Below are 13,462 nucleotides of genomic sequence, written 5' to 3' on the forward strand. Positions count from 1 at the left end.
CTAAAACTTGATTGTAACTAGAGTAGCCATCCAAAAGTGACAGTTGGGAAGTGCCAACAACTCTATGAAGGATATGGTCCATTTTGGGAAGTGGATAATTATCTTTCAAAGACACTTTGTTTAAATTTCTGAACTCTACGTAGAGCCTAATTTATCTGGTCTTCTTTCTCATTGGGACTAGATTTGATATCCATTCAGAAAATCTGATGGGAATAATGATACCCACCTTGAAAAGTCTGTTAATTTCTTTCTCTATGGATGGAAGCAACCTTGGGTTAATCCATCTTAACTTTTGTCTAAAGGGATTTTGATTAGACTAAATTGGGATGGTGTGTTGGATTATTTTCTTATCATACTCCTTCAAGTCTACATAATCCCAAGCAAAAACATCAGAAAATTAAGACATTAAATGAATGTATTTCTCTTTTACCTCAGGAGATAATTATTTGGACAGCTTGATCAGTTTTGGTTTGTCTATTGTTCCGGTGTTCACGTCTTCAACACCCTTCTCTGTAGGAACCAATGCAGGCTTCCTTGATACATCATCTTGGTCAAACAAGTCTTCCAAAGGTACAAGACCTTTCAAAATATTGTTGTCCTTCACCTGTAATATATCAGCTTGGGTTGCCTCGATGACTTGATCATCCTTGTCATAAACTTCATCCATGGAACAATTCTCCAAATCTCCTTCACTCTGAAGAAAGTTATTCACCTGTTTGTCATCCTAGAATACTTGCCAATCTCGCAAGTTGTCAGGAACACAGGTTCAATGCTTCACATGAATCTCAAATTTCTTGTTTGAAAAAATGGGGATTTTGAAATTGCTTGCAACTGTAGCTAATGAATTTGCCATAAGATTCTGACTCCTTGGTACAACTAAAAGTGTATATTCATGAAACATCCTAAGAATATCCAAAACCACATTTCTATATTGTTTCATTCATAGATCGTGAGCTTGTTATTCACCTTTAACTTTCTTGATCACAAGTTTTGAATCACCATACATAGTAATTTTCGTGCACCTAACCTTTTCAAGATCTTTAAACATGTTATAAGTGCTTCATACTCCACCTCATTGTTAGTGCAATCAAAAGCTAACTTGTATGAGCATAATCTAACATTCTAAGGGAGCTTACCTTGCTAATGATGTGGACTTCGAATCCAAATTCCAATACCTGCTCCATCTTTCCCAAGTGTACCATCAAATTCCATGGCCCAACGACCATGTTCCTCTTCCAAGGGTTGTATATCTTGTTTCTATTTTGGGTCAATTTTCTGAACTTTCCCTTCAGACTGTTCTGAATTTTCCATTACCTTCTCTGATGGTTGTTCTAAGCCTTTATCATTCTTGTCTAATGGATGTTCTGATAAAATCGGCGGCCTTTCTCTTTCCTGATCTGAAACTGTCCTTATACAATTGAAAATCTCTGGTACATCTTTAATTTTCATAAGCTGACTATCTACATCGTTTAGTCCACTATCATTATATAAAGTAAATGACTCTAAATCTGTATGTACAACATTTATAGGATGATTATTGGGCTTCTCCTTGCTAGTTATCATGAATTTCATTTTGGTTTCTTGGTACAACTTCCTCAATTGGCCGAAAACCAGGATGGTGGCATAGGAGAAGCCTAACTGCAGTGTGTCTCTTAGTTTCTCTCCCTGGGAACTTGACAATAACATCCCAAACCGTGGTGGTATGTCAGCTACCACCACATCCATTAAAACATTCTTTGCCGGGATTTTCTCTAGGGATACTACCAAATCTTTGATTAGACCAAGACAACAGACCTTACCAGAATCAAAAGAGTACAAGTCATGATAATCACGAGTTATATCTAGACCCAACCTTTCCATGATGGCTTTGGCCATTAGATTATGAGAGGCTTCGGAGTCAAGCATGGAGTTATGAAGAATGAACTAATGGATTCTTAAGCTCAGGTAAAATGGAGGATCATCACTATCTCCTGACTGACCATCTATGGCTCGACCAAAAATTAATTCAAACTAGTCATCTTCAATATTAACCATGTCAGACATAGGATCCACTTTCAGCATTTTAACTATATCAAACTTGTACTAGCTATTTTTGACAAGTTCAATAAGAGGTATTGACACTTTCAAGGTTGAAATTTCAGTTTCTAAATTGAATGAGTTGGATTTGTCTACCTCTTTTTGAATGATGTCTCTTTTCTCGAGCAGATCTCTTGGTGTCTAATCCTTCTTCTGATTGTCATGGTATTTGTTTGGATTGATTGTAGACGCTTTATTTACTTTTCTTTGGTTAGCTGCTGCAAACTCTTTACCTTTGCTTTGATTTCCTTGAGGATTTATTTTTGGTTGAGCATCCTTTTGTTGTGATGTCCTTTTCTAAATGGGAGTGATTGAGAATTCTCTATTTATCAAGGAATATTGCTTCTGCTGAGAGCTAAGTGCATTTAAGTATCCTCTTTGATATCATAGGATTGAGTTTCCAATGCATTGTCATTTTCCAGTATGTAGTCTTCATCCTTAGGATCCTGCATCTCCTTGACATACTTCTCATTTTCAGTCAAGAAAATGGGATGGTAATCTTCCCTGAAGAAGTGATTTTCCTCAACAATTAGATCTATTTCATCATCAAACTCTCCTTGAGCATAATTCTGCTACAAGGGTGTCCGAATTGGCTACTGAGATGTCGATGCTTCAGAAGCTTTCTGCTCTCTCTGTTTTATCCTGTACTGAGGTTGCTGCTGGTTTTTGAAGTTTGGATTTCTAACTTGTGGCTCCAAAGGTCTTTCTGAATTTATCATCCGGTTGTCCATTCTCTCCATGGTTCTAATCAGTGCATCTAGTTTAAGATTGGTGGAAGAAGAAGGTTCTTCTTTGATGGTTACTCTCTTTTCCAGTTTCTCATGTTTCAACTGAGACTTTTTAATCATCAAGTTCACTTCCACACTTACTGCATTATTCTGCATTTCTTCCATAGTTGGAGTATCTCTTTCCCTTAGTTAATAAGCCATCTCTGGATCAAAATAATCAGGATAATGTTGAAGTGCTAAATTGGGTGGAGGTTTCCTGTTATTTAGAATGGAATTGTAGATCTAATTAAACCTTATAGTGAACTCCTAAATCATCTCGTTAGGATTCCTTTTCAATGTATTGTATTCCTCCAAGATCTGCAATGGATTCTTCTTTTCCTGCCACTTGGCTAAGAACAACTCATTTAACCTCTAAGGAGTATCAATGGAGCCAACTGCCAAACCACGGAACCATTTTTTCACATCTCCAATTTTTTTTTGGGTCATTAGTCTCATTTCAACATCATCTTCATCAACGTCCTCTAAGTCAATGAAATCAGCAATCTTATCAATATGTTGTTGTCTAGTGACTCTTGGGCTACCATTAAAAAGATGAAGTCTCTGGCCATAGGTCTGAGGTAAAGCTACCAACTGACTAGGTAATACTAAGGGTGGAAATATCACCATGACTGTCGGGGAATGATGAATGGGAACTACTATAGGTTGTGTTGGTTGGGATGAAGATGAAGGTGGCGGTATGGATGTTTTCAGAGGTGCGGTAGGGAATATGGTAGAAGATAAGTTTTCAAGATGATATTGAATATAGGTCTTTTCTGTAGTGATTTGTAATTGATCAGCTAGGCTTCGAAGTTTCTAAAAATTAGACCAAACCTCGTGCTCAAGGTTTGAAGACTCAGAAGCAGCGGAAGGTTGATTAAACAAAGTCATTGAGATGGGAAGGTATGAGTCAAACTTTATGGGATAAAAAAACTTCTTCTATAAGACAAGATTTTGATCTCGAACGAAATAGGGATAACTCAAATTTAATGTCAAACAGAATATCCTCAACACTAAGTAGCTGATCTGGCAAGGAAGTGGTCCTTTCAAATTTTGTGCTTTCAGTCTTGAGGAAAGGGAATTTAGGCTTTCTTGACAATATTTTAGGATCATCAACAAGAGAAGGAGGATTTGGGTTAGGGTTTGACTTGGTATATCTTTTCAGAGCCAGTATTTTAATAGGGTCACAGACTATATGAGGAAAAAGACCTAAGACTTTGAGCTGAACAAATATCTTTTCAAAGGAAAGTCTTTAATAGAGAAATGTTAAATTGGTAATGAATGAGAGCTTACCAAAGGAATGAAGTCTAATTAAACTTGTGACTTGTAACCTTCTTCACTTTTTGAATACACTTTGATTGTCTTCAAATGAATCAGTTGGATCAGGATGCGAAATTTTTTCTTGTTTGTCTCCTTGAGGCGAGCTCTACAATCTCAACACTGCAATTACAAAATCATCCTTTATGAAGCTTAGTCCCATCATCCAGAGGACCAAACTCGAATGAGAACTAGTCGTACACCCATGGAAAATGAACCTTTCATTCCCCGGCAATGGCGCCAATATGTTATCACTCCTCCGGATCTCCAAGGCTGAGGAAGAGTCTAGCTGAGGTAACCACATACCAATCTTTTGACTTGGTAGCTAGCCCTACCAAGTTGGAGAGGAATCTCTCCAAATAATCACAGCCAAGAGGGCTGAATAGATTAGGGTTTTAGGCTAGATATAGTAGCTCAGGGTTTGTTTGATTTGATTTGATTAGGGTAGTCACTAGATGAGTGAATTAGGTCAGGGCAAAAGAAAATCAGAATTGTAAACATAAATGGGGCAAGGTAGGTAAGTTACTTTAACACTTTGTAGTATAGTGATGAAATGGTTTAGACTGGTGAGGTACTAAAAAGAGCATGAAAGCCATGAATTATTTTAAACTGGAGAAATGAAACAATTTATGATGATTTTCCCAAAACAGAGCATAGAAGATGAATTCTTCTTATCACACCTTGAAAATCAAACATATTTAAAGTGAAATGGTGTTGGGTGTGGAGCCTGATTATCTTCTGTATTCAAAGGTATCGCCGCATTGGACCCTAGTTCGAAATGGGGCAGTAACGCCGCCCGTAAAATATTTGCTGCAGGGGGGGTCCACAGGTCCGAAGCTAAGAATAGATGTAAAATTGTCTTGTAAAATGTTGTAATTTCATAGTCAATCTAGGCCATTCATTAGGCAGAGATCTGACGGTAGAAGTTATGTTTAATTTAGGGTTTTTTTCCCTAGAAGGCAACCCCTCACTATATATGAGGGAATTGTATTGCGTCTATGTAGATCTGTATTTTGAATGAGGAAGAGAGAGGAGATTGAGAGAAAAGAGGGAGTTACAATGGATCTGTTGTAGGTTGTATCTCTTCAGTTTGCTGGATAATATAATAAAATAAGGACTGGTTGTTTCTCCATGGAAGTAGCCCAAACTGGGTGAACCATGTATATATCTGTGTCTCTCTTGTTTTATGTGTTTTCTGTGTTTATATTTCTGCAATATTTTATGTGTTCCATTGCTATGTAATATATAATTTTCTAACAAATGGATCATGAAAGTTACAAAACATTCATACACATGTAACTTAAGAAGAAACAATATCAAAATATCATGCCATAGGAATCCCACAAAAATTGCTGCAACTCATCCAATATATTCCATGCCAATGTCTGAAACACTAGTACAACATCCAATATAGTCCAACCTATAGGATGACTAAGAAATTACATGATATAGGGCTCAAAACAACTCGTCCTAGTCTCAGGGGTTGAATCCATGAGAGGAGGAGCAGTTACAACAAAAATTGAATTGATAGTTAGAGTGTAGGGTGGTCAAAGTCACTCATCCCTAACTTTAGTACACTGATTCATTACAAGTCATGGAGGACGTTTACCTAATGTACTTACCCTAGGTAATAGTAAAAACATAACAATTACATCAACCACATCAATTAAATCAGTAAAATAATGATTTCCCATAGGTACAAATCAATTTTCTAGAAGAATAGTTAATAACCGGGCCAACTGTCAAATGCGCAGCGCCAGTGTCAAACACACAGTGTCATATTCTAGCTCACTTTTTCCTACCTTCCTGATGCCCAAATTTATCCCAGGATATCTCATTGGAAATTGTATCCTATCTAGTTTCCAAAAAATCCCTTGGTTTTAAAAATGGGCTTGATTTAACTCTCCAAAACTCCATTCTCCTAGGACTACTTAAACACGTGGCACCTGGTCTAGAAATGAGGAAGAAACATGATTTTTCAGTGGTTTTTTGCCTTTATCACCAGCCAGTTTTACATTCCAGGGCTAAAAACATGGTTTTCCTAGATGTGTTGGTCCTTATGAATCCATTGGTGGCTTCCATTCCTCCAAAAAATGCCTCAAAAAAGTGCGCAGTGCCTAGGGTGCTACACGTTTGACCAAATAGCTGATATGAAATTGCCTCAAAAAAGATAGGAAATACAATATTACAAAATTTGAACCAAGTGTCTTCAAAATTGGTCAAGAAGCTAATGTTTGGTGTGGCTAGGCATGGAGTAGATCCTATGCAAGTATATCAAGCGTCTTCTTATCTTCTTGGTGAGTTAGGGCTTCAATTCTTGCCCTAGCAGCCTTGAGCTTTGCCCTTGCTATTTGATTTCTTCAGCAATATTACTTTGCCATCTTTCTCTAAATTTCAATGTCTCTTTTGGCTTTTTCTAGGAGCTTTTCAATATGGTTGTTCACCCTCTCAAGCCAATGCTCCCAGTTCTCATTGATCATTTTGACAAATTGCTCATTTAGGGTGAGCTCATTAGCTAGTTCAATCACTTTCTATTTTTCTAGCTCCAATGCTCTTTTTAGGCCTCTGGTACTTGGCCTTATTCTAGGCACCTGTTCCTCTAGCTGGTCACTATACTCTCCATATTATTCATCAAGTAAAGCCTTATCCTTTTCAACCTCCCTCTTTACCTTGATGAGCTGTATCTCCATGAGCTCATGTTTGGTCTCAAACTGCTTGTTTTCCTGCTCATAATAGGAGATGATGTATTTTTCCCTCTGCAAGTTGACCCGGAGCTCCCCAATGAGTGCATCCTTTTCTTTGATGACAATGTTTGTGCTCTCACTGTCATCATGCTCACTTAGGTAAACTAAGTCAAAATCCTGCTCTATCTCATGGAGGTCCTCCTCTTGTTGCTGGATCTCTATCTCTATCATCTTTTCCTTGCCCTTCTTACATGCTTTACTGATGAAGAAGGCAAGGCCCCTCCAACAATGTATGGGGAAAACACCTGCCTATGTCCCCTCTGATAAGTATGTGTCAAAGGGCCCAAATCAGCCCATTTAGGTTTTTTGGCCTAACCTTGTTCAATGTGTTCTTGCTCTCTGATTTCATCTCTGTTAGGTGAATGAAAATTCTCATGGAATGGCGATGATGGAAGTGATGGTAAGGCTGACTCATCAGATGAGGATGAATGATCTATGGGTTGAGATAGAGGAATGGAGGTGGAAGGATGAGATGATGAAGGGATGCTTTGAACATTCTGAATAGATGAAGGAGTGAATATGGGATTAGTTATGAAGGTACTCCATGAAATGTTGAGTTCCTTGAGATGATAAAGGACTATGATTTTAATGATAGAATGATGAAAGAGACTCTTAATTTGATCTTTATACTCCCTCTTTTGGGAAATGTAGGCCATCTTCTCAACACTCCGGAAACAATAGTAGGGTTTATTGAGCATTTTTACCCTAGTGAAATGCAATAAAAGCTGGATGTGATTTGAATAGAGGATAGAAAATCTACCTTCACATGAAAAATATTTCATAATAATCTTCATCATTGGGGCATATCTCTCAAGTAGGCCTGAAAAAGGAAAATAACCCCTTCTTTCATTTCGGTACCTTGGTTTCATGTAAGGGTCATAATAATGTCTCTCCAAATCAACTTGTTTAAACCATTTCTCCCCAACATCTAGGATTCCAGTGGTATCTAATATAATGGCAGTAGATAGAGTAAAAGTAATACCCACTAGAGTGACTTGGTTGTCTTGAAGTTTAGCTATGAAGAGCCTAGTCAACTCAGGATGGTGTTGGACTACCTGAACTTTCTCACAGAAATCATAACAACCTAGCCATTTGAAGGATGTCATAGTCATAGGAGATGCCAAGAGTTCCCTGAGATCTATGGGCTCAAATCTATGCATTTTTCCCCCTTTGTGTATTTTCTTGACCTCTGGTTCTTCTCTATATGTTTCCTCTTCCTCACTGTGTGGTTTTTATTCCTCATCAGCCATGGTGTTTAATATCAAACCTTAGGGAGGTATAAGGTAGTGGGAATGTAGTTTTTTGGAAATAGGAAAAGGGGAAGAGTAAATATGAAGATGATGGGTGAAGGGATATATATGTAATGGAGGGGGATATAGGGTAGTAGTATGATAGCTTGGGGATGGGGGAAATTGTTTGCAATATAGGGGGTTTGGGAGCCTAGGTAGTTGTATCACCTAGGACTTAGGGTTTTGGGACAAAGGGTTAGATGGTATCTGGGATAAATAGGTTTATGGAAAGGGAAGGAAGGTGTAGGGGAGTGTATAAAAGGGATTGAGAGTGCAAAGTAGTTTTTGGGGGAAATATAGGGTTTAGATATGGAATAAAGACAAATCTTTAATTAAACCCTTAAAACACTTTTGGAGTGACTTGAGGAGGAAGAAAAACACATTCTTTCGCTGCTACTTACTTGTTTGGAGGTTGAATGCACTTTGGAGGAGTTGAGGAGGTGACTGTAGCCTTCTTGGAAAAACATGCAACGCCAATGCAAAGTGCTAAGCGCCTCAGCAAAGCGTGCAATGCCTTAAGGGAATGCGCAATGCCTTAAGGAAACACACAATGTTGGGTAAACAAGTAGCGCAAGAAGAGAAGCACAATGCCTAATCTGTTCTGCTAATTTTTGCCCTATACTGTGAAAAGGGTCTCTTGGGGTTTGCTTAATCAGTGGTAAGAGGGAAATGAAGTTGAGTTTGAAGCCAAGAAGTCCTTTATAGCTGAGTGAATTTGATCTTTTAAATTTAAAAACCACCTTCTAATGTTTCATTCCACATTTTTGACCTCTTTGCTAATTTCCTTTCTGACTTTTTCCTTTGCATGTAGATGATGCTGGAGTTTTGGAAATATTTACTTTTGAATTTACTTAGATTATATTGGCAATAGAGTTTGAGTAAACATCTAGGGATAATGACTTATTACATATGATAAAAATAAAATTACATAAATAGATAAAATTATTACATCTCTCTTTTCTAAATAAAATTACAATCTGAAACAAAACTTATACTTTTGGAATGAAAATTAGAGCTCTGGAAACCATAGTTACATGCTTGTAAATCCACTTTGAATGAGAAAGGGATATTATTTCTTTCAGTCTCATACTTTTGCTGGCCTTAGGGAGTGAATTGTGTTTTTATTGGACCTTGGAGGAGTGAAACCTAGTGACCTAATGGGACCTTGAATAACCAGACTTCATGTAGACTTGAGTGGAAAAAGACATAATGAAATGGGCTTTTAAAAATGAATGTATGCTTAGTAAGACATAGGAAGGTGGGCCAACAAATATTGATTTTTTGAGGGAGAGTGGAATTTTGACTTGGGCTACCATCAGTGAGTAAATTTTTGCATGAGGACCTAGGTGGAATGATAAAAAATTTCAACATTGGACACTAATATGATATAAAATAGGAATTTTGATCACTGACGGTAGTATGCAAATACTAACTCTAACATCAACCTTTTTTGGGGATGGAATCTCCTTGGAGGTGTCAAGAACACCCTAGACCAAGTGCCTAACCATATGGGCCAATATGGTCAAAAACTTAAACTGAAAAGAATGAGTAAATGCTGACAACTCAAATAACTCAAACTGACTCAAAACTGACTTACTGAACTGATGACTAAATACTAAAAATCGTAGAAAATCAGTGAATCTCCATGGCCTTCACTTCGAGCTCTGAACTCCAGTGATCTTCTACTTCACACTTGCCAAAAATTAAACTGCATGTACAATGAAACTAGGACAATTCAAAATTGATAGTGCTTCAGGATCCTACCATTGAATGGGCCTCCTAAGCATGGTTCTCCATTCATCTCATCCAAAAAGAAAGAATTTTGTCCTCAGAAAGCTGAAATATGATAAGGGCCTTTCCATAGGTTTTCAAATTTACCATGCTTACCCTTGTCTTCATTTCCAGCATCCCAACGAAGCACCACATCTCCAATTTTGAAGTCATCTTCCTTTGTTTTCCGATCATAGATTCTCTTTATCCTCTCATGAAGCTTAGAGATGTTCTGAAACACCTCATCCTGTGTCTGTTGTAGGTGAATCATTTGATTGATCCGACGCTGAATATCATTCTCTTCACTTCCCACTTCTTGTAACAATTTCATGATCGGTACTGCTAATGATGAAGGAAAAACAATATCTACTCCATACATAATCTAAAAAGGAAAATGCCCAAGAGATTTCTTACTACTCACCTGATCTGCCCATAATGCATTGATTATCTTTTTGTGCCAATTCTTTTTGTTGGCTTCCAACATTTTCTTGATGATGTTGATTAAGGATTTATTGGAGGAATCCACCAAACCATTTCCTTGTGGATAGTATGTTGTAGAATGTCCCAACTTAATGTTGTATTTGTCACAAAACTCAGTCATCTTTTTGGACTTGAATGTTGCTGCGTTTTCTGTGATAATCTTATTAGGACAACCAAAACAGGACAAGATATTAGTTTCTAAAAATTGAATGATAACTGAATCTGTTGCTTGCCTGGTTGGGATCGCTTTGATCCACTTAGTAAAGTAATCTATAGCTGTCAATATCCACTTACATTGTGCAGATTATTATGGATTGATCTCACCTATGAAATCTAGGCCCCACTGCTGAAAAGGTGCACTAACTGATATAGGTTGTAGAGGCAGAGGAAGAAGCTTTCTTTTACCTTAGAAAACTTGACACTCGTGACAACTCATCATTGCCTTGTAGATATTTACAAAAAGTGTAGGCCAATAGTAACCTGCTCTCAGTACTTTGTTGGTCGTGGTCTTCCAGTACAAGTGGCATCCACAATCTCCTTTATGGAAGTCATTTATTACTTCTTGGTGTCATATTCGGTCAAACAATTCAACAACACACCTCTAGGATCTTTCCAATAAAGTGCATTGTCCATGATACAATATTTGGAAGCCTTCAACTTCAATGACCTGATCTTAGCCTTAGACATGCCTAGAAGGGGATTTAGATGTTGAAGCACATAAATAATATCAGAATATCATGGGGATGATAGAAAGATTTCAGATACCTAAATGAGATCCACTTCTTCTTGATTTTTGGACAATGTTGCTACAAGGTTGATATCTAGAGCATGAAGGTTTGACTCGGCCATGAGTTTGGCTAAGCCTTGACCCTTGATCTCAGGATCATATTCTGATAATGCTGCTATCCATCTACCTCTTCTATCTTCCAGGCCATTCTACACAAGAACTTCTTTTACCACTGCATAAGGCACATAAGCAAGAGTATGTGAATGTAAAATGTAAATTATGAAATCTTTGATCGCTTTTACCAAATACAGGGCCTGTTTCTTAATGATGTTGTACTTAAGGGCTGCATCCCTAATGTTGCAATTGAAAAATGCTATTGGAAGCTCAGTTTTATCCCTTTTTTGCATTAGTACTGCTGCCATGGTATGCTCAGAAGAAAATTAAAATATAATAAAATCATCGAAGTAATTAGGACTGATTAAAATAGGGGAAGTGGTTAAGGCCAGCTTTACTGCTTGAAAGGACTTGCGGGCTTCTTCAGACCACCTCATCTCATTATCCTTTTTCAATATATTGGTCATTTTTCTAAGATGTTCAGCCAAATTAGGAATAAATCTGCATAAGAAATTCATCTTACCATTGAATGCTTGGATTTATTTCTTGCTATGAGGGAAGTCAATTCGCTGAATGGATTCTACTCATGAAGGTTCAATCTAGATGTCGTCCTTCAAAATGATGTGACCGAGAAGTTTGCCTTCCTCCATAGAAAAGAAACTTTTCTTTGGATTGAGAGAGATCCCAAACTTTCTACATTTCTAAAAAATGACTCTTAAATGAAGCAAATGTTCATCATCTGAATGTGAAAATACGGTTACATCATCTAAGTATACAACTAAGAAAACATATTTTTCATCTGAAAAGGCTATGTCCATGGCACACTGAAAAGTGGCCCCAACATTTTTTAGACCAAATGGCATTTTTTCATATTTGAATGTGCCCTAAGGTGTGGTGAATGTTGTCTTGTCCTGATCATCTTCATGCACTAAAACTTGATTGTAACCGGAGTAGCCATCCAAAAGTGACAGTTGGGAAGTGCCAACAACTCTCTGAAGGATATGGTCCATTTTGGGAAGCGGATAATTATCTTTCAGAGATACTTTGTTTAAATTTCTGAAGTCTACGCAGAGCCTAATCTCTCTGATCTTCTTTCTCGTCAGGACTAGATTTGATATCCAATCAAAAAATCTGATGGGAACGATGATGCCCACCTTGAAAAGTTTGTTAATTTCTTTCTCTATGGATGGCAGCAACCTTGGGTTAATCCTTCTTAACTTTTGTCTAAAGGGCTTTTGATTGGGCTTAATGAGGATGGTGTGCTGGATTATTTTCTTATCATACTCCTTCAAGTCTGCATAATCCCAAGTGAAAACATCAAAAAATTAAGACATTAAATGAATATATTTCTCTTTTACCTCGGGAGATAATGATTTGGACAGCTTGATCAGTTTTGGTTTGTCTGTTATTCTGATGTTCACGTCTTCAACACCCTTCTCTATAGGAACCAATGTAGGCTTCCTTGCTTCATCATCTTGATCAAACAAGTCTTCTAAAGGTACAAGACCTTTCAGAATATTGTTTTCCTTCAGCTGTAATATATGAACTTGGGTTGCCTCGATGACTTGATCATCCTTGTCATAAACTTCATCCATGGAACAATTCTCAAACCCTCCTTCACTTTGAAGAAAGTTATTCACCTATTTTTCATCCTAGAATACTTACCAATATCGCTAGTTTTCAGGAATAGAGGATTGATGCTTCACATGAATCTCAAATTTCTTGTTTGTAAAAATGGGGATTTTGAAATTGCTTGCAGTTGTAGCTAATGAATCCACCATAAGATTCTGACTTCTTGGTACAACTAAAAGTTTATATTCAAGAAACATCCTAAGAATATATAAAACCAAATTTATATATTATTTCATTCGCAGATAGTGAGCTTGATATTCACCTTTAACTTGCTTGATCACAAGTTCTGAATCACCATACACATAAATTTTCCATGCACCTAACCTTTTCAAGATATTTAAACTTGTGATCAGTGCTTCATACTCTGCCTCATTGTTAGTGCAATCAAAAGCTAACTTGTATGAGCATAATCTAACATTCTGAGGGAGCTTACCTTGCTGATGATGTGGAATTCAAATCCAAATGCCAATACCTACTCCATCTTTCCCAAGAACACCATCAAATTCCATGGTCCAAAGGCCATGTTCTTCTTCCAAGGGTTGTACATCT

This window comes from Pinus tabuliformis, chromosome J (assembly GCF_031772625.1).
Source record: "Pinus tabuliformis cultivar Carrire ecotype Pingquan chromosome J, CPIR1, whole genome shotgun sequence".
Taxonomy (NCBI): Eukaryota; Viridiplantae; Streptophyta; class Pinopsida; order Pinales; family Pinaceae; genus Pinus; species Pinus tabuliformis.